At 40.1% G+C, this 22502-nt stretch overlaps 1 protein-coding gene across 2 annotated transcripts in view; it reads left to right on the top strand.

The window, feature by feature from the left end:
• Nucleotides 1-22502, top strand: part of NUDT12 (nudix hydrolase 12) — a 194197-nt gene that overhangs the window by 93735 nt on the left and 77960 nt on the right. Inside the window, exon 1 of one of the 2 annotated variants that reach the window (XM_053701525.1) lies at nt 17244-17363. The exons of the other annotated variant lie outside the window; for it this stretch is intronic. The gene's annotated coding sequence lies outside the window, so the exon portion shown is untranslated. Of the gene's footprint in view, nt 1-17243; nt 17364-22502 lie in introns of those variants that run through there. 2 annotated transcript variants of the gene reach the window in all.

The raw sequence follows: 22502 nt of genomic DNA, 5'->3' as shown, positions 1-22502 counted from the left end.
TGGGATCCCCTTTGTTCAGAAATAGCAGACATATATGGCTTTGGCGTTGCTTTTTAGTAATTAGAAGGCTGCTAAATGCCACTGCGCACTACACGTGTATTATGCCCAGCAGTGAAGGGGTTAATTATGGAGCATGTAGGGAGCTTCTAGGGTTAATTTTAGCTTTAGTGTAGTGTAGTAGACAACCCCAAGTATTGATCTAGGCCCATTTTGGTATATTTCATGCCACCATTTCACCGCCAAATGCGATCAAATTAAAAAAAAATGTTAAATTTTTCACAATTTTAGGTTTCTCACTGAAATCATTTACAAACAGCTTGTGCAATTATGGCACAAATGGTTGTAAATGCTTCTCTGGGATCCCCTTTGTTCAGAAATAGCAGACATATATGGCTTTGGCGTTGCTTTTTGGTAATTAGAAGGCCGCCAAATGCCGCTGCATTTCACACGTGTATTATGGCTAGCAGTGAAGGGGTTAATTATGTAGCTTGTAGGGAGCTTGCAGGGTTAATTTTAGCTTTAGTGTAGAGCTCAGCCTCCCACCTGAAACATGAGACCCCCTGATCCCTTCCAAACAGCTCTCTTCCCTCCCCCACCCCCCAATTGTCCCCGCCATCTTAAGTACTGGCAGAAACTCTGCCAGTACTAAAATAAAAGCTATATTTGGGCTTTTTTTGTGTTTTTTTTTAGCATATTTACATATGCTGCTGTGTAGGATCCCCCCTTAGCCCCAGCCTTACTGATCCCCCACCAAAGAGCTCTCTAACCCTCCTCCTCTGCCTTAATGGGCGCCATCTTGGGTACTGGCAGCTGTCTGCCAGTACCCAGTTTAGTGAAAAAATTTGCCTTTTTAAAAAAAAAAAAACCCTTTTCTGCAGTGTAGCTTCCCCCCCCCCAAGATCAACCCCCCACCCCTTCCACATCTCTTAGCTGTTTATTTACAGCTTTCAAAAAGTAATTTTGTTGTACTTTGTAAACTTTATTTTTCTGTAGTGTAGCGGTTCCCTCCCGCTCCCGCCCCGTGCACGCGCCCGCCCGCCGCCCCCCGTGCACGCGTGTGCTCCCGTGCGCGCTCCCGCCCCTCCCGCCCCCCTCCACTCCACTGGGCACATCGATGGCCGCCCACCCGCCTCCCAGACTTGCTCCCACCCACCAACGATACCGGCCACCGATGTCCGGTGCAGAGAGGGCCACAGAGTGGCTCTCTCTGCATCGGATGGCCAAGGGGGGTTATTGCAGGATGCCTCCATATCGAGGCATCACTGCAATAACCGGAAAGCAGCTGGAAGCAAGCAGGATCGCTTCCAGCTGCTTTCCAGACCAAGGACGTACGCCACACGTCCTCGGTCATTAACTGTATTTTTTTTGAGGACGTGTGGCGTACGTCCTTGGTCCTTAAGGGGTTAATAAGAGTTCATATATTTAGTTAGATTTAAATTATATTTAACTTAGGGGGGTGTTAGGGTTAGAATTAGCTTTAGGGGTTAAAAAATTTATTAGAGTAGCGGTGAGGTCCGGTCGGCAGATTAGGGGTTAATACTTGAAGTTAGGTGTCGGCGATGTTAGGGAGGGCAGATTAGGGGTTAATACTATTTATTATAGGGTTATTGAGGCGGGAGTGAGGCGGATTAGGGGTTAATACATTTATTATAGTAGCAGTGAGGTCCGGTCGGCAGATTAGGGGTCAATAAGTGTAGGCAGGTGGAGGCGACGTTGGGGGCGGCAGATTAAGGGTTAATAAATATAATATAGGGGTCGGCAGTGTTAGGGGCAGCAGATTAGGGGTACATAGGGATAACGTAGGTGGCGGCAGTGTGCAGTCGGCAGATTAGGGGTTAAAAAAAATTAATAGAGTGGCGGCGATGTGGGGGGACCTCGGTTTAGGGGTACATAGGTAGTTTATGGGTGTTAGTGTACTTTAGAGCACAGTAGTTAAGAGCTTTATGAACCGGCGTTAGCCCAGAAAGCTGTTAACTCCTGACTTTTTGCTGCGGCTGGAGTTTTGTTGTTAGATTTCTAACGCTCACTTCAGTGATGTGCACTCATTGGAGGCAGGTGAGGCAGTGCCTCCCCTGGCCAATCTAGGTATTACAGCCTTTTTTTATATAAAAATAAAAAAAATTAAAAAAAAATCTTTTTTTTTTTTCATTTTTTTTTAAATAAAAAGGTGACCCCCCACACCTCCACCAAAATCAGTACTTTATTATTTTGATCTGTTACTATAAAAAAAAACGTAACAGAAATACATTGACATTCATATTGCGCAACTAGAGTCGTGCCAGCTATCCTTCTATTGCGCAATATGAATGCAAGCTATTATGGAAGTCTATGGGCCGCTGAGACACTGCCACCAGGAGGAGAATAGGTGCCATTGCAGTGCTCTCTTGTGACCCATACTGCTCCCACCGGAGGCTTGACTCTGAAAGCCATGGGAGCCGTTGCCTCCTCTCAGCCAATCAGACGACAGCAAGTCTGAGTCTGTTGTGCTGACTAGTGCCGGGCGCATGGGCATATTATGGCCTAGCCTAGGTCGGCAGATTTGAGGGGGCGGCACTTTTTGGGGCCGGGGCACTCAAGAATTGGCCCTTTATTGGTGTCTGAGTCCAGACAGGGGCAACACATCCACATCATAGCCGCAGGCGCAGACACACAACAAGCAGCGGCTGCTACGGATGGTGGGAATGGAACCTCACACTGACTGTGTTGAAATCAGGGCCTCATAGTGGCGGGCAAACTGGCAGTAGCCACTAGCCTGGGGAGCAACGGGTACACAGGGCGCAACCTGCAGAGAAACATAAGGTAAGTAACACATCCTGGCTGGCTCTAAAATAAAAAATACAGCCTTTTTAATGTGTTCAGTTTGCGTGGCTTATGGCTCTATAATAAAAAATACAGCCTTTTTAATGTGTTCAGTTTGCGTGGCTTATGGCTCTATAATAAAAAATACAGCCTTTTTAATGTGTTCAGTTTGCGTGGCTTATGGCTCTATAATAAAAAATACAGCCTTTTTAATGTGTTCAGTTTGCGTGGCTTATGGCTCTATAATAAAAAAACATAATTTATGCTTACCTGATAAATTTGTTTCTCTTGTAGTGTATCCAGTCCACGGATCATCCATTACTTATGGAATATATTCTCCTTCCCAACAGGAAGCTGCAAGAGTCCACCCACAGCAAAGCTGCTATATAGCTCCTCCCCTAACTGCCATATTCAGTCATTCGACCGAAAATATGCAGAGAAAGGAAAAACCATAGGGTGCAGTGGTGACTGTAGTTCAAATGAAAAAATTACCTGCCTTAAAGTGACAGGGCGGGCCGTGGACTGGATACACTACAAGAGAAACAAATTTATCAGGTAAGCATAAATTATGTTTTCTCTTGTTAAGTGTATCCAGTCCACGGATCATCCATTACTTATGGAATACCAATACCAAAGCTAAAGTACACGGATGATGGGAGGGACAAGGCAGGTACTTAAACGGAAGTTACCACTGCCTGTAAAAAACCCTTTCTCCCAAAAATAGCCTCCGAAGAAGCAAGGTATCAAATTTGTTAAATTTGAAAAGTATGAAGCGCAGACCAAGACTCCGTCTTGTAAATCTGTTCAACAGAAGCCACATTTAAAAAAGGCCCAAGTGAAAAACACAGCTCTAGTAGAATGAGCTGTAATCCCTTCAGGAGGCTGCTGTCCAGCAGTCTCATAAGCTAAATGAATTATGCTTTTTAACCAAAAAGACAGAGAGGCTGCTGAAGTCTTTTGACCTCTCCTCTGTCCAGAATAGACAACAAACAAGGTGAACGTTTGATGAAAACTGTAGTAGCTTGTAAGTAAAACTTTAAAGCACAAACCACGTCCAATATTGTGTAATAGACGTTCCTTCTTTGAGGAAGGATTAGGATACAAGCATGGAACAACTATCTCTTGAGTGATGTACTTGTTAGATACCACCTTAGGAAAAAAACCAGGTTGGTACGCAGGACTACCTTATCCGTACGAAGGACCAGATAAGGAGAATCACATTGTAACACAGATAACTTGGAGACTCTACGAGTCGAGGAATTAGCTACCCAAAAGGAACTTTCCAAGATAAAGATTGATATCTATGGAACAAAAAAGGTTCAAACGGAACTTCTTGAAGAACCTTAAGAATCAGGTTAAAGCTCCATGGCGAAGCAACAGTTTTAAACACAGGCTTGGATCTAACCAAAGCCTGACCAAATGCCTGAACGTCTAGAATACCTGCCAGACGCTTGTGCAAAAAAATAGACAGAGTAAAAATCTGTCCCCTTTTAAGGAATTAGCTGACAACCCTTTTCTCAAAAACATCTTGGAGAAAAGATAATATCCTGGGAATCCAGACTTTACTCCATGAGTAACCCTTGGATTCATAACAATCAGATATTTACACCATATCTATGTTCAATTTTCCTAGAGACAGGCTTTCATTTCTGTATTAAGGTATCAATGACTGACTCGGAGAAGCCATGCTTTGATAACATCAAGCGTTCAGTCTCCAGGCAGTCCATCTCAGATTGATTCTATTTAGATGGTTGAAAGGACCCTGAGGTAGAGGGACCTGTCTCAGAAGCAGAGACCGTGATGGAAAGGATGACATGTCCACCAGATCTGCATACCAGTGTCAAAAACACCAAAGCCCTCTCCTGCTTGGTCTTGACCTCCGGAGGAAATCCCACTCCCCCGGAAGAAAAGTCTGACGACTTAGAAAATCCACCTCCCAGTTCTCAACACCTGGGATATGGATAGCTGATAGACAAGAGTGAGTCTCTGTCCAGTGAATTATTGTAAGACTTCTAACATCGCTAGGGAACTTCTGTTCCCCCTTGATGGCTGATGTAAGCCACAGTCGTGTATATTGTCCGACTGAGTATGATGTACCTCAGAGTTGCTAACTGAGGCCAAGTCTGAAGAGCATGGAATATCACTCCCAGTTCCAGAATATTTATTAGAAGGAGGGTCTCCTCCTAAGTCCACTATCCCTGAGCCTTCAGGGAGTTCCAGACTGCATCCCAACCTAAAAGGCTGGCATCTATTGTAACAATTGTCCCATCTGACCTGCGGAAGGTCATACCCTTGGACAGATGGACCCGACATAGTCACCAGAGAAGAGAATCTCTGGTCTCTTGGTCCAGGTTTAACAGGGGGACAAATCTGTGTAATCCCCGTTCCTCTGACTGAGCATGCATAGTTGCAGCGGTCTGAAATGTAGACGTGCAAACGGTACTATGTCCCTTGCCGCTACAATTAAGCCGATTTCATTCATGTACTGAGCCACCGAAGGGCGCGGATGGGATGAAAAAACACGGCAGAAATTTAGAAACTTTGACAACCTGGACTCCGTCAGGTAAATTTTCATTTCTACAGAATCTATCAGAGTCCCTAGGAGGGAAACCCTTGAGATTGGGGATAGAGAACTCTTTCCTTGTTCACTTTCCACCCATGTGATCTCAGAAATGCCAGTACTACGTCCGTATGAGACTGAGCAATTTGGATGTTTGACGCCTGTATCAGGATGTCGTCTAAATAAGGGGCCACTTCTATGCCCCGTGGTCTAAGGACCGCCAAAGCGACCCCAGAACCTCCATAAAGATTCTTGGGGCTGTAGATATCCCAAAGGAAAGAGCTACAAACTGGTAATGCCTGTCTAGAAAGGCAAACCTGAAAAACGATGGTGATCTTTATGCATCACAATGTGAGGATAAGCATCCTTCAAATCCATTGTAGTCCTCTATTGACTCTCCTGGATCATAGTTAAGATGGTATGAATAGTTTCCATCTTAAATGACGGAATTCTGAGGAATTTGTTTAAGATCTTTAGATCCAAAATAGGTCTGAAGGTTCCCTCTCCTTGGGAACCACAAACAGATTTGAGTAAAAACTCTGTCCCTGTTCCTCTCTTGGAACTGGATGGATCTCGTACACAATGTAAGAATGCCTCCTTCTTTATCTGGTTTGCAGATAATTGTGAAAGGCGAAATCTCCCCTTTTTTTGGGGGGGAATCTTTGAAATCCAGAAGATATCTCTGGGATATAAATTCCAATGCCTAGGGATCCTGGGCATCTCTTGCCCACGCCTGGGCGAAGAATGAAAGTCTGCCCCCTATAGGATCCGTTACCGGATAGGGAGCCGTTCTACATGCTGTCTTAGAGGCAGCAGCAGGCTCCTTGGCCTGCTTATCTTTGTTCCAGGTCCGATTGTCTCCAGACCGCCTTGGACTGAGCAAAAATTCCCTCTTGTTTTGCCTTAGAGGAAGAGGATGCCACACCTGCCCTGAAGTTTTTAAAAGGCACGAAAATTAGACTTTTTTTTTTTTTTTTTTGGCCCTTGATTTGGACCTATCCTGAGGAAGGGCATGACCTTTTCCTCCAGTGATATAAGCAATAATCTCCTTCAAACCAGGCCCGAATAGGGTCTGCCCCTTCAAGGGAAGTTAAGTAGCTTATTTATTAAAGTCACGACAGCTGACCATGATATAAGCCATAGCGCTCTGCGCGCCAGTATAGTAAAAAAACAGAATTCTTAGCCGTTAGTCTAGTCAAATGAACAAGGCATCAGAAAACAAAGGAATTGGCTAGCATAAGCTTGTCAAATATATTCATCCAATGGAGTCGCTTAACTGTAAAGCCTCATCAAGAGACTCAACCCAGAACGCCGCAGCAGCAGTGACAGAAGCAATGTATGCAAGGGGCTGCAGGATAAAACCCTGTTGAATAAACATTTTTTATCCATTGGATCTAAAAAGCACAACTGTCCTCGTCAGAGGTAGTGGTACGCTTAGCTAGAGTAGAAACTCTTCTCTCCACCTTAGGAACTGTCTGCCAGAAGTCCCGTGTGGTGGTAACTATTAGAAAACATTCTTCTAAAAAATAGGAGGGGAAGAGAACGCCACACCTGGTCTATCCCATTCCTTATTAAAAAAAAATAATTTAGTAAACCTCTTTAGGTATTGGAAAAACATCAGTACACACCGGCACTGCATATTATTTATCCAGTCTACACAATTTCTCTGGCCCTGCGATTGTACACATTCATTCAGAGCAGCCAAAGCCTCCCTGAGCAACAAGTGGAGGTTCTCAAGCATAAATTTTAAATGTAGAAATATCAGAATCAGGTTAAATCATCTTCCCTGAGTAAAAAAAAAAATAACCCACAGACTAAGCATATTGTGAGGTAGTATCATACATGGTTCTTAAAGCGTCTGTATGCTCTGTATCTACCCCCAGAGCTAACTGCTTTCCTTTAATTTCAGGTAGTCTGACTAATACTGCTGCCAGAATATTATTCACCACCTTTGCCATGTCTTGTAAAATAAACGCTATGGGCGCCCTTGATGTATTTGGCGCCATTTGAGCGTGAGTCCCTGAAGCGGGAGTCGAAGGGTCTGAAACGTGGGGAGAGTTAGTCGGCATAACTTTCCCCTCGACAGAATCCCCTGGTAAAAGAAACGCTATGGGTGCCCTTGATGTACTTGGCGCCATTTGAGCGTGAGTCCCTAAAGCGGGAGTCAAAAGGTCTGACACGTGGGGAGAGTTAGTCGGCATAACTACCCCCACGACAGAATCCTCTGGTGATAATGTTTTTAAAGACAAAAAATGATCTTTATTGTTAAACATGAAATCAGTACATCTGGTACACATTCTAAGATGGGGTTCCACCATGGCTTTAAAACATAATGAACACAGAGCTTCCTCTATGTTAGACATGTTAGAACAGACTAATAATGAGACTAGTAAGCTTGGAAAACACTTTAAATCAAGTTAACAAGCAAATATATAAAACGTTACTGTGCCCTTAAGAGAAACAAATTTTGTCAAAATTTGAAAAACAGTGAAAAAAAAAAAGGCAGTAAAACAAACGAAATTTTTACAGTACATGTAATAAGGTAACAGAGCATTGCACCCACTTGCAAATGGATGATTAACCCCTTAATGCAAAAAACAGATAAAAAAAAAAAAAAAAAAACATAGACGTTTTTAAAAACAGACACAACAAACTGCCACAGCCAACAGTGGGAAGCTTCAGTTAACTGTTTCTATGCAAAATTTAAGCCAGCCATGTGGAAAAAACTTAGGCCCCAATAAGTTTTATCACCAAACATATGTTAAAAAACGATTAAACATGCCAGCAAACGTTTTAAAACACATTTTTACAAGAGTATGTATCTCTATTAATAAGCCTGATACCAGTCGCTTTTACTGCATTTAAGGCTATACCAACATTACAGTGTTATCACCAATGTACGTTAAAAAACGAATAAACATGCCAGCAAACGTTTTAAAACACATTTTTATAAGAGTATGTATCTCTATTAATAAGTCTGATACCAGTCGCTATCGCTGCATTTAAGGCTTTACTTACATTACTTCGGTATCAGCAGTATTTTCTTAGTCAATTCCATTCCTAGAAAAATATTTTACTGCACATACCTTATCTGCAGGAAAACCTGCACGCCATTCCCCCTCTGAAGTACCTCACTCCTCAGAATGTGTGAGAACAGCAAATGGATCTTAGTTACGTCTGCTAAGATCATAGAAAAACGCAGGCAGATTCTTCTTCCAAATACTGCCTGAGATAAACAGCACACTCCGGTGCCATTTAAAAATAACAAACTTTTGATTGAAGAATAAACTAAGTAGAAAGCACCACAGACTCTCACAACCTCCTATCTATGTTGAGGCTTGCAAGAGAATGACTGAATATGGCAGTTAGGGGAGGAGCTATATAGCAGCTTTGCTGTGGGTGGACTCTTGCAGCTTCCTGTTGGGAAGGAGAATATATTCCATAAGTAATGGATGATCCGTGGACTGGATACACTTAACAAGAGAAATACAGCCTTTTTAATGTGTTCAGTTTGCGTGGCTTATATACTGCAGGCTGCAGCAGTATATTAGCCACACAAACTGAGCATATTAAAAAGGCTGTATTTTTTATTATAGAGCCATAAGCCACGCAAACTGAACACATTAAAAAGGCTGTATTTTTTATTATAGAGCCATAAGCCACGCAAACTGAGCACATTAAAAAGGCTGTATTTTTTATTCTGCCCCATGTGCCATGACTCAGCTATGATTAAACTTTAGGCACTAAGTGCACTGTGCAGGGATCAGAGTGATACTTCTGCCGGTGCCGTGGGACCTTTGACAGCTGGGCTTGTTTATGACATGCTGTCTAACTTCCCTAACTGCTGGAATGTAGCAGTGAAGAGACAACGGGGGTTGGGGCTTTCAGGACGGAGAAGACCAGACTGTCAGGCAAGGTAAGTTTATGACTTTAAAAATTATCTTTTTTTTTCCCCCCTGCCGTTTTTTATGGCCTTTCTCCTCTGCAGACAACTGATACTGTGAGCATAAGGGACTTATAAGTGTGCACTGTTTCTTATAGTATAGCACTATTTTCTGTTACACAAGTTAAACTGTGATGGTGCCAAATTGATAATGCCCAGTGTGTGTTTGTGAGAAAGTTTGTGTCTTTGTGTGTGTGTGTGTCTTTATGTCTGTGTAACTGTGTGTGAATGTAAGTGTCTTTATGTCTGTGTAACTGTGTGTGAATGTAAGTGTCTTTATGTCTGTGTAACTGTGTGTGAATGTAAGTGTCTTTATGTCTGTGTAACTGTGTGTGTGAATGTAAGTGTCTTTATGTCTGTGTAACTGTGTGTGTGAATGTAAGTGTCTTTATGTCTGTGTAACTGTGTGTGTGAATGTAAGTGTCTTTATGTCTGTGTAACTGTGTGTGTGAATGTAAGTGTCTTTATGTCTGTGTAACTGTGTGTGTGAATGTAAGTGTCTATGTCTGTGTAACTGTGTGTGAATGTAAGTGTCTTTATGTCTGTGTAACTGTGTGTGAATGTAAGTGTCTTTATGTCTGTGTAACTGTGTGTGTGAATGTAAGTGTCTTTATGTCTGTGTAACTGTGTGTGTGAATGTAAGTGTCTTTATGTCTGTGTAACTGTGTGTGTGAATGTAAGTGTCTTTATGTCTGTGTAACTGTGTGTGAATGTAAGTGTCTTTATGTCTGTGTAACTGTGTGTGAATGTAAGTGTCTTTATGTCTGTGTAACTGTGTGTGAATGTAAGTGTCTTTATGTCTGTGTAACTGTGTGTGAATGTAAGTGTCTTTATGTCTGTGTAACTGTGTGTGAATGTAAGTGTCTTTATGTCTGTGTAACTGTGTGTGTGAATGTAAGTGTCTTTATGTCTGTGTAACTGTGTGTGTGAATGTAAGTGTCTTTATGTCTGTGTAACTGTGTGTGTGAATGTAAGTGTCTATGTCTGTGTAACTGTGTGTGAATGTAAGTGTCTATGTCTGTATAACTGTGTGTGAATGTCAATGTCTTTATGTCTGTGTCTGTGTGTTAGTGTTTTTATGTCTGTGTGTGTGAATGTAAGTGTCTTTATGTCTGTGTAACTGTGTGTATGAATGTAAGTGTCTTTATGTCTGTGTAACTGTGTGTGTGAATGTAAGTGTCTTTATGTCTGTGTAACTGTGTGTGTGAATGTAAGTGTCTTTATGTCTGTGTAACTGTGTGTGTGAATGTAAGTGTCTTTATGTCTGTGTAACTGTGTGTGAATGTAAGTGTCTTTATGTCTGTGTAACTGTGTGTGAATGTAAGTGTCTTTATGTCTGTGTAACTGTGTGTGAATGTAAGTGTCTTTATGTCTGTGTAACTGTGTGTGAATGTAAGTGTCTTTATGTCTGTGTAACTGTGTGTGTGAATGTAAGTGTCTTTATGTCTGTGTAACTGTGTGTGTGAATGTAAGTGTCTTTATGTCTGTGTAACTGTGTGTGTGAATGTAAGTGTCTTTATGTCTGTGTAACTGTGTGTGTGAATGTAAGTGTCTATGTCTGTGTAACTGTGTGTGAATGTAAGTGTCTATGTCTGTATAACTGTGTGTGAATGTCAATGTCTTTATGTCTGTGTCTGTGTGTTAGTGTTTTTATGTCTGTGTGTGTGTAACTTTGTGTGTGAATGTGTCTTTATGTCTGTGTGTCTTAGTGTGTGTGAGTGTAAAAGTGTATTTTACTGGGAACAACAGTTAATAAAGCTGCTGATTAAATCCACCAATGGAAATCAGTGTTATCTCCTCTCCCTGCTCTCCCTCATCTGTCTACCCTCCCAGCTCCTTCATTCTCTTCCTTGCTCTCCCTCTTCTATTCTGATTTAATTTAAAAATAGCATGAAAAATAAAAAAGGCATGTTGCACCCTGACCAAAAAGTATTATGGCTAAAAAAAGCCTAAAACCTGTGGGGGTGGGGTGGGGGGGCAGCAGAATTTTTAGTGCCTAGAAAAACCTAAATACGCCACTGTATTATATCTGATATATACTGTGTAGGCTTTTCTCTCACTACTTACTCACCATAAGCTATTTGGATGCCTCTCTTTTCCAGACATTTTGTAGAACTTCATGCCTCAAAACCATAAATATAAAGCCTGCCTAACCCACCTACTCACTGTCTGACCAGATACAAATCTGACATCTGCTTCATCCCCTCTCATGCTATTTTCTAAACCATAACACAGTAGGACCCTGCACACCTTGAGTCACTGTCCTCTTACATTGTTGGTTTTCTTCATTCTTTTGATATCCTTTGTTGAAAATCATATCTAAATATGCTCAGTAGCTACTGAGCATATTTAGATATGATTTTCAACAAAGGATATCAAAAGAATGAAGAAAATCAGATATCCTTTTTTGACAATCATATCTAAATATGCTCAGAAGCAACTGAGCATATTTAGATATGATTTTCAACAAAGGATATCAAAAGAATGAAGAAAATCAGATATCCTTTGTTTAAAATCATATATAAATATGCTCAGTAGCATCTGAGCATATTTAGATATGATTTTCAACAAAGGATATCAAAAGAATGAAGAAAATCAGATACCCTTTGTTGAAAATCATATCTAAATATGCTCTGTAGCTACTGAGCATATGTAGATATGATTTTCAACAAAGGATATCAAAAGAATGAAGAAAATCAGATATCCTTTGTTGAAAATCATATCTAGATATGCTCAATAGATACTGATTGGTGGCTGCATATAGATACCTCATGCGATTGGCTCGCCCATGTACATTGCTATTTCTTCAACAAAGGATATCTAAAGAATGAAGGCGTATCCAATTCCTAGCCACTGCCTCACCAGCCTCTGAAGTCACCGCACATCACTGGCTCACTTCAGCCAAGACTCTAAATACCGGCGTTAGAAAGATCCCATTGAAAAGATAGGATACGCAATTGACGTAAGGGGATCTGCGGTATGGAAAAGTCACGGCTGGAAAGTGAGCGTTAGACCCTTTCCTGACTGACTCCAAATACCAGCGTGCGGTAAAAACCAGTGTTAGGAGCCTCTAACGCTGGTTTTGACGGCTACCGCCAAACTCTAAATCTAGGCGATTGTGTCTAAGGGTGCTGGACACTTTGGGGCATATGTATCAAGCTCCGTATGGAGCTTGATGCCCCGTGTTTCTGGCGAGTCATCAGACTCGCCAGAAACAGCAGTTATGAAGCAGCGGTCACAAAGACTGCTGCTCCATAACCTGTCCGCCTGCTCTGAGCAGGCGGACAGACATCGCCGGAAATCAACCCAATCGAGTACGATCGGGTTGATTGACACCCCCCTGCTGGCGGCCGATTGGCCTCGAGTCTGCAGGGGGCGGGGTTGCACCAGCAGCTCTTGTGAACTGCTGGTGCAATGCTGAATACGGCGAGTAGCCACCAATTAGCAAGCGTTGCCCAGGTCTGAACCAAAAATGGGCCGGCTCCTAAGATTACATTCAAATAAAGATAAGAAGAAAAATTGATAATAGGAGTAAATTAGAAATGTGCTTTAAATTGCATGATCTATCAATTTTGACTAGAGTATTCCTTTAATCCTAGACAAGTCTGGGTGCAAAGTTCCTAGGGAAATTCACAAAACAAAATCATAAATACAACACATACGCCTAGATTTAGAGTTCTGCAGCAAAAGGGGTTTGTTAGCTACGCGTGCTTTTTTCTGGCCGCACCTTTTAAATACCGCTGGTATTGAGAGTTCACAGAATGGCTGCGTTAGGCTCCAAAAAAGGAGCGTAGAGCATATTTAACGCAACTTCAACTCTCGATACCAGCGGTGTTTACGGAAGCGGCCAGCTTCAAAAACGTGCTCGTGCACGATTCCCCCATAGGAAACAATGGGGCTGTTTGAGCTGAAAAAAAACCTAACACCTGCAAAAAAGCCGCGTTCAGCTCCTAACGCAGCCCCATTGTTTGCTATGGGGAAACACTTCCTAAGTCTGCACCTAACACTCTAACATGTACCCCGAGTCTAAACACCCCTAACCTTACACTTATTAACCCCTAATCTGCCGCCCCCGCTATCGCTGACACCTGCATATTTTTTTTAACCACTAATCTGCCGCTCCGTAAACCGCCGCTACTTACATTATCCCTATGTACCCCTAATCTGCTGCCCTAACATCGCCGACCCCTATATTATATTTATTAACCCCTAATCTGCCTCCCCCAACGTCGCCTCCACCTGCCTACACTTATTAACCCCTAATCTGCAGAGTGGACCGCACCGCTATTATAATAAAGTTATTACCCCAATCCGCCTCACTCCTGCCTCAATAACCCTATAATAAATAGTATTAACCCCTAATCTGCCCTCCCTAACATCGCCGACACCTAACTTCAAACATTAACCCCTAATCTGCCGACTGGAGCTCACCGCTATTCTAATAAATGGATTAACCCCTAAAGCTAAGTCTAACCCTAACACTAACACCCCCCTAAGTTAAATATAATTTAAATCTAACGAAATAAATTAACTCTTATTAAATAAATTATTCCTATTTAAAGCTAAATACTTACCTGTAAAATAAATCTTAATATAGCTACAATATAAATTATAATTATATTATAGCTATTTTAGGATTTATATTTATTTTACAGGTAACTTTGTATTTATTTTAACCAGGTACAATAGCTATTAAATAGTTAAGAACTATTTAATAGCTAAAATAGTTAAAATAATTACAAATTTACCTGTAAAATAAATCCTAACCTAAGTTACAATTAAACCTAACACTACACTATCAATAAATAAATTAAATAAAATACCTACAATTACCTACAATTAAACCTAACACTACACTATCAATAAATTAATTAAATACAATATCTACAAATAAATACAATGAAATAAACTAACTAAAGTACAAAAAAAGAAAAAAGAACTAAGTTACAAAAAATAAAAAAATATTTACAAACATCAGAAAAATATTACAACAATTTTAAACTAATTACACCTACTCTAAGCCCCCTAATAAAATAACAAAGACCCCCAAAATAAAAAAATGCCCTACCCTATTCTAAATTACAAAAGTTCAAAGCTCTTTTACCTTACCAGCCCTGAACAGGGCCCTTTGCGGGGCATGCCCCAAAGAATTCAGCTCTTTTGCCTGTAAAAAAAACACATACAATACCCCCCCCAACATTACAACCCACCACCCACATACCCCTAATCTAACCCAAACCCCCCTTAAATAAACCTAACACTAAGCCCCTGAAGATCTTCCTACCTTATCTTCACCATACCAGGTTCACCGATCGATCCAGAAGAGCTCCTCCGATGTCTTGATCCAAGCCCAAGCAGGGGGCTGAAGATGTCCATGATCCGGCTGAAGTCTTCATCCAAGCGGGAGCTGAAGAGGTCCATGATCCGGCTGAAGTCTTCATCCAAGCGGGAGCTGAAGAGGTCCATGATCCGGCTGAAGTCTTCTATCAACGGCATCTTCAATCTTCTTTCTTCCGGATCCATGTTCATCCCGCCGACGCGGAACATCCATCTTCACCGACGACTTCCCGAAAAATGAAGGTTCCTTTAAGGGACGTCATCCAAGATGGCGTCCCTCGAATTCCGATTGGCTGATAGGATTCTATCAGCCAATCGGAATTAAGGTAGGAAAATTCTGATTGGCTGATGGAATCAGCCAATCAGAATCAAGTTCAATCCGATTGGCTGATTCAATCAGCCAATCAGATTGAGCTCGCATTCTATTGGCTGTTCCGATCAGCCAATAGAATGCAAGCTCAATCTGAGTTTATTTAAGGGGGGTTTGGGTTAGATTAGGGGTATGTGGGTGGTGGGTTACAGGCAAAAGAGCTGAATTCTTTGGGGCATGCCCCGCAAAGAGCCCTGTTCAGGGCTGGTAAGGTAAAAGAGCTTTGAACTTTTGTAATTTAGAATAGGGTAGGGCATTTTTTTATTTTGGGGGTCTTTGTTATTTTATTAGGGGGCTTAGAGTAGGTGTAATTAGTTTGTAAATATTTTTTTATTTTTTGTAACTTAGTTCTTTTTTCTTTTTTGTACTTTAGTTAGTTTATTTCATTGTATTTATTTGTAGGTATTGTATTTAATTAATTTATTGATAGTGTAGTGTTAGGTTTAATTGTAGATAATTGTAGGTATTTAATTTAATTAATTTATTTATAGTGTAGTGTTAGGTTTAATTGTAACTTAGGTTAGGATTTATTTTACAGGTAATTTTGTAATTATTTTAACTATTTTAGCTATTAAATAGTTCTTAACTATTTAATAGCTATTGTACCTGGTTAAAATAAATACAAAGTTACCTGTAAAATAAATATAAATCCTAAAATAGCTATAATATAATTATAATTTATATTTTAGCTATATTAGGGTTTATTTTACAGGTAAGTATTTAGCTTTAAATAGGAATAATTTATTTAATAAGAGTTAATTTATTTCGTTAGATTTAAATTATATTTAACTTAGGGGGGTGTTAGGGTTAGACTTAGCTTTAGGGGTTAATCCATTTATTACAGTAGCGGCGAGATTCGGTCGGCAGATTAGGGGTTAATAATTGAAGTTAGGTGTCGGCGATGTTAGAGAGGGCAGATTAGGGGTTAATACTATTTATTATAGGGTTATTGAGGCGGGAGTGAGGCGGATTAGGGGTTAATAACTTTATTATAGTAGCGGTGAGATCCGCTCGGCAGATTAGGGGTTAATAAGTGTAGGCAGGTGGAGGCGACGTTGAGGGGGGCAGATTAGGGGCTAATAAATATAATATAGAGGTCGGCGGTGTTAGGGGCAGCAGATTAGGGGTACATAAGGATAACGTAGGTGGGGGTCGGCAGATTAGGGGTTAATTAATGTAGGTAGCTGGCGGCGACGTTGTGGGGGGCAGGTTAGGGGTTAATAAATATAATATAGGGGTCGGCGGTGTTAGGGGCAGCAGATTAGGGGTACATAAGTATAACGTAGGTGGCGGTCGGCAGATTAGGGGTTAAAAAAAATTAATCGAGTGGCGGCGATGTGGGGGGGCCTCGGTTTAGGGGTACATAGGTAGTTTATGGGTGTTAGTGTACTTTAGAGCACAGTAGTTAAGAGCTTTATAAACCGGCGTTAGCCCAGAAAGCTCTTAACTACTGACTTTTTTCTGTGGCTGGAGTTTTGTCGTTAGAATTCTAACGCTCACTTCAGCCACGACTCTAAATACCGGAGTTAGAAAGATCCCATTGAAAAGATAGGATACGCAATTGACGTAAGGGGATCTGCGGTATGGAAAAGTCGCGGCTGGAAAGTGAGCGTTAGACCCTTTCCTGACTGACTCCAAATACCGGCGGTAGCCTAAAACCAGCGTTAGGAGCCTCTAACGCTGGTTTTCACGGCTACCGCCCAACTCTAAATCTAGGCCATAGAAAGTCTGTCACTCCCCTGCAAACACACAGATTAAAAGCAAAATGGAAGTGTTAGAATGGGATTTGGGAGTTAGCTGAACACATCTAGTGAGCCATTGACAAGAGACATATGTGTGCTACTTCCTCCAATCACTAGCTAGCTCCCAGTAGTGCATTGCTGCTCCTAAACCTGCCTATGTATGCTTTTCAAGAAAATATATAAAGAGAATTAAGTACATTTCATAACAGTAGTGGAAAAGTGTCTTAAAATTGCCTGAACCATTAAAGCTTAATTTTTACTGTATGTATGTAATATAAATCATTATTTTAAACCTCATGTTTTAAACTACACTACTTATTTTGCATGTACTGACACTACATTTCTTGCATGCACCCTTCCCACTACGGTTCCAGAGAGGGGGGGGGTGGTGGGGAGTATCTGATTTGTGTTGCTTTTTCCTGTTCGTTGTTTAGATAACTTTTGTTTTTGCACATCATTCCACTTGATTTGTTCTGCCCTGTTTTGTAATATGTCTGGTGCAGCATTTAGGTGTTATACGGTACTAGGAAGTGCATGTGTAGTTTTCCCAGAGATGCCTTTCGCTGTCTTTATAAGCTGCAGGAGTCAGATTAAGTTTCTTCGTTACAGCAGGTAGTATATTTGCTGCCATTCTATAAAGTCAGTTAATTTCTGTAACAAACTGAGCGTAAGAAGGTGTTAACACCTTTGTTGCCAAAGTGTACTGCAGTCAAAGGTCCGGTTATATAACCTAATGGCAAATCTTTAGAAATCAATAACAGCTAAGCTACACGGTTCTGTGCACTGTTACCCTGTTTATATCTTGTGTGTAGGAAGCTGGCAATGTGGAAATAATGTTTAGCATGTTAACCCCTTGGCTACTAATAAGGGATGCAGGTATTTATGTACAGGACAGTACAGTCTGACAGCCCAATGGTTAATGTGTGATAGCTAAATGTAGTACGATTATGTTTCATGCCTGGATTTATATAATTTGCAGCACACTGATTTCTATCGAGTTTGTATTTCAGAGCACAGTGGTTTCTGGTCGTTGCAGCACAATGTGATTGCTGTATATGTAACAGACCTTGTTTAAAGCTAGACAGAAGCTTGCAAATACCGTCCCACTGACATTCTCAGGTGTGGTCTTATCACTGTGTTTTTAGTCGTTTTATAGCAGAAGTATTACAGCTTAAAGGGACACGAGACCCCACATTTTCCTTTCATGATTTAGAGGATGCTTTAAAACAATTTACTTATATGATTTAATTTGCTTAGTTCTCTTGGTATTTTCAGTTGAAAAGCATACATAAGTAGTTTCAGGAGCAGCAATGCATTAATAGTAGTTAGCTGCTGAATGAGTGCCTCTTGTCATTGGTTCACCAGATGTTTTCAGCTAGTTCCAGTAGTACATTACTGCTCATTCAAAAAAGGATTACAAGGTATTAAAGCAAATTTGATAATAAAAATAAATTGGAAAGTCTTTTAAAATTACATGCTCTGTCTGATTTTGGGTTTCACGTCACTTTAAAGTGAAGGTCAATTTTAACTAACTGCACAGCACCCATGTAAACATTATCAAATAACTATTAAAGTCGCTAACATATTTTTTTTAAAAAGTATATGAATTTATAGTAAAATATATATATATAATACCGCCGTTTCTTATTTGTACTCCTCCCCCGCTCCACTTCCTTCTTTGCATCTAATGACGTAGCGAGCATATCAACAAGCTCACCGCGTCACTTCAAAGCTCGTGCACAACACCGGGTTCAGAATGCGCATGCGTATTTTAACCGCATTTGCGCATGCGTAGAAATTTTCAGTACGTAGCACTGTTAGATTGTATTTACACAAATGTAAACTTGGATCCATACTTTGGAACGCAATAGTGTAAATCGCTTTCTCTGTCTAATTCTAATTTTTCTCTGTCTAATGACTAAATCAATGTAACGAATGAAGACATACAGCGCAATACGCATGCGCATATCATGCACGAGCATGAAGACGATGACGATAGCCCCGGTTACACGCATGCGCAATAGTGATTGATGACGCGGGTAAAAAGGGGCAGGACGCCCCGGGGGAAGAAAAGTAATTGGCTCTAGGATGTAGAAAACCTGTCAATCAATTGAGGGAAAATATCGGGCGGACAATTACGGTAATACGGAGGGTAATTGTAAATTAAAAATTTAAATGACAAGAATATTTTTCAAGCTATTGATGAATGAACATCATACTGATTTCACATGTAAAGTCTCAAACTGTAAACAAGAGCGTTGGACTTGACCTTCACTTTAAAGAAAGAAAAAAAAGAACATAATTTATGTGGAGTTTTTTATATCTGTAAAACAGTATAGATATAATTTAAAGGGGTGTGGTAATGCAGTGATAGAAAGTCACAACTTGTCAGAGAATTGGAATTTTCAGAGTTAAATTACAGGACAGGGGAACACATTAAATGTAAGTGTATTGGAAAGTTGTTTTACTGTACATATTTAATCATTTTATATCTTAAAATGTTTACTATCCCTTTAATTACTCAAGATTATGATATAAAGGAACATTAAACACATTTTTGCTTTTAATTAAAAAATTGTGCATTGCACCAACGCTCTCCAGAGTGGTCAAAAAACAACCTGTAGCCTAGGTTTTTCAAAATGCTACAAATTGCCTAAACCAGTTATATGGTTTGCAGCTAACACAATCTGCGTTTTGCCCTCTTTTTAACCTCTTGCTCACCAAGGCAAGATGTGTGACACAGTAAAGCAGGTGCACAGAGCATGTAGTCAGGGCTGCTTAGGAATGGACTTTGACTGTATGAACTGAACACACATTTAATAATTACAACATGACCTAGTTATTTAAAGGGACAGTCAAGTCCAAAAAAAACTTTCATGATTCAGATAGGGCAATTTTAAACAACTTTCCAATTGACTTTTATCACTAAATTTGCTTTGTTCCCTTGGTGGTATTTTTGAAAAGCTAAACCTAGCTAGGCTCAAACTGATTTCTAAACCGGTGAAAACCGCGACTTAGCTCAGAGCATTTTGAAAGTTTTTTACAGTTAGAGAGTTCTAGTTCATGTGTGTCATATAGATAACATTGTGCTCACTCCTGTGGAGTTATTTAGGAGTCTGCACTGATTGACTAAACTGCATGTCTGTCAAAAGCATTGAGATAAGGGGGCACTCTGCAGAGGCTTAGATACAAGGTAATCACAGAGGTAAAAAGTGTATAAATATAACCGTGTTCGTTATGCAAAACTGGGGAATGGGTAATTAAGGGATTATCTATCTTTTTAAACAATAACAATTCTGGTGTAGACTGTCCCTTTTAAGTTAAAAAAAAAACCTTTAACCCACAGAATGTTAAGCACTTTTATTTAAAGGGACATGGAACACAATATTTTTCACTCATGATTCAGAAAGAGCATGTAAACAACTTTACTCTTCTGTTACTGAATTTGAATCATTCTGACAATATCCTTGGTTGATGGAACAGTAATGCACAACTATGAGCTAGCTGTACACACAATGAAAAGAGGCATATATGTGCAGGCAACAATCAGTCGCTAGTGCCCAGTAGTGCTACGGCTGCTCCTCCTGGGACTACTTGGGTATACTTTTTTTTTTTTTTTTACAAAGGATAACAGAAAGAAGCAAATTGGATAATGGAAGTAAATTTGAAAGTTGTTTAAAATTTTGTGCACTGAACCATGAAAGAAATATATGGGGTTTCATGTCAGGGGGCGTAACTACTATTGGTGCAGTAGGTGCTGTGGCACCAGGGCCCAAGTGCTGGAGGGGGCATAGCAGCCAGTCTGTACATAGGCATGAGCAGAATATGTACAATCCTAATGCAGGGGAGTCTTTTATTAGTGCATTTTGCCGGTCCAATCTATTTATTATCTATCCTCAAAATCATTCTACAGAGCAGCATGTATATTCTTACTATTGCCTTCTAGTGAGTTACGGCTGGGCACCCCAAAAAACATTTTTTCACCAGGACCCTCTGTTGACTTGGTCTGCTACTGTTTCATGTTCCTTTAAAAGGACAGTAAACACCTTGTAATATGAAGAATTTTCTTGTCATCAATAACATAGTGGATGAGAATTCAAATATTTTAAATGCAATAAGACCTTCTTTGCTGTAATTGGTTTTATTAGCCAAATTCCACTAACTAAATTTATTTCTAGGATCAAACCTAGACTTGATGGAGTAGGCAAAGTTATCCGTGTTCATAGTTTTAGCAATTACCATTGGTGTATAGTTCCTTATGATAATATCAGTTTATCGTATCCCTTTAACTGCTGAGCCATTTCTAACCCATATGCTGAGCTGTTTTGGAGTTTTAGATGCTTCTCACATTTAGGCCATTTTTTTTAGTGATAAACACACAACATATATTGTTTTTTTTTCAGCAGATACAAGCTGAAGCATTATTTTATGTTTTTATCATGACCTGTGAGGCTGTAAGAAATCTACATAAAAATGGGTAAAACTGCACATTTTTATAAAAGTTTTTAATAAACGAGGTTGTAAACAATAGTGTCTTTTTCTAAACTCTATTGTAAAAAAAAAAAGCCTTTGGGTATATGTGTGTATGTATGTATGTATGTATGTATGTATGTATGTGTATATATATATATATATATATATATATATATGTGTGTGTGTATATATGTATATATATATATGTAAATATGTGTGTGTATATATGTATATATATATATATGTATATATATGTGTGTGTGTGTATGTAGTATATATGTAACTTTAAGCGGGGACGTGATGCAGGGCATTCAGGGACGAAGATGTAGGCTCCTTCCTGCTGGACTTGGATAAATCTTGCTCCAAGAGCACTCATCTTGGTATTCCCAGGTCCTGGGGATTTACTGAGGCAGAAGAAAGCATCAGCATAGTTCAGCTCCCCTCCAGGAAGTTCTACTTTTCATGTCTAGGGTTATTACCCAGCTGGTATTTTACTTTCATGGCCTGTATGTAAAGATTAAATATAACAATGATATCATGGTGAAACTTTTCTATGTGTGTTAGCAAGGCTCAAAATGTCCACTAGCCCTTTAACCATTGGATAGTGCAAATGTAACGGTGGCGAGTGAAAGTTAGTTAGTGAATGTTGAGTCTGAAGTCTGGTGGCATGTTTTTAAGTAGCAAAGTTGGCACATTGTATTTGCACAATGTACATTCCTATTGCAACGCTGACAAACATTTTGGGCTATGTGCTAAAAATATTATCTAAAGGGATATTATATATCCTTCAAAGGGCAAGGATATGTTATTCCTCTAGGGCTGTAGGGACCCAATTGGTGCTTAGACTGTTATTTCTGAAAGGGTAAACAGGGGCAGAGAAAGACTGTAGAAGAAGGTAGAGTTAAGAGAAAGTGGAGAAAAAAAAGAGTGAAGAGATTTGAGAGAGGGCAAATAGGTGTAAAGAAAAGATATGGCCTGAGAGAAAAGGGAGGGGGTAACAAAGAGAGATTGAAGAGAGGAGGGAGTTGAGAAAGATAGTTGAGAGCAAGAAGGGAAAGATGATGATAATAATAAAAAAAAAAAATCTCAAGCTCTGCAGTGTCTATTCAGTTGTTGTCTTCCCCGAACCCCTAGTTGATCTTTCTAACTGCTATGGACTTATTTTTGTCATATTGACATTCCAATGTAAAAGGTAATACACTATTTAATTCTAGCATGTTTACTTTTACTTTAGAATATCTTTAATTGATACATTCTTTAATTGGAAAGCTGTGGCTA

This window comes from Bombina bombina, chromosome 2 (genome assembly GCF_027579735.1).
Source record: "Bombina bombina isolate aBomBom1 chromosome 2, aBomBom1.pri, whole genome shotgun sequence".
Classification (NCBI taxonomy): Eukaryota; Metazoa; Chordata; class Amphibia; order Anura; family Bombinatoridae; genus Bombina; species Bombina bombina.
The sequence above is the reverse complement of the archived record's forward strand: the minus strand, read 5'-3'. Positions and strand labels throughout refer to the sequence as shown.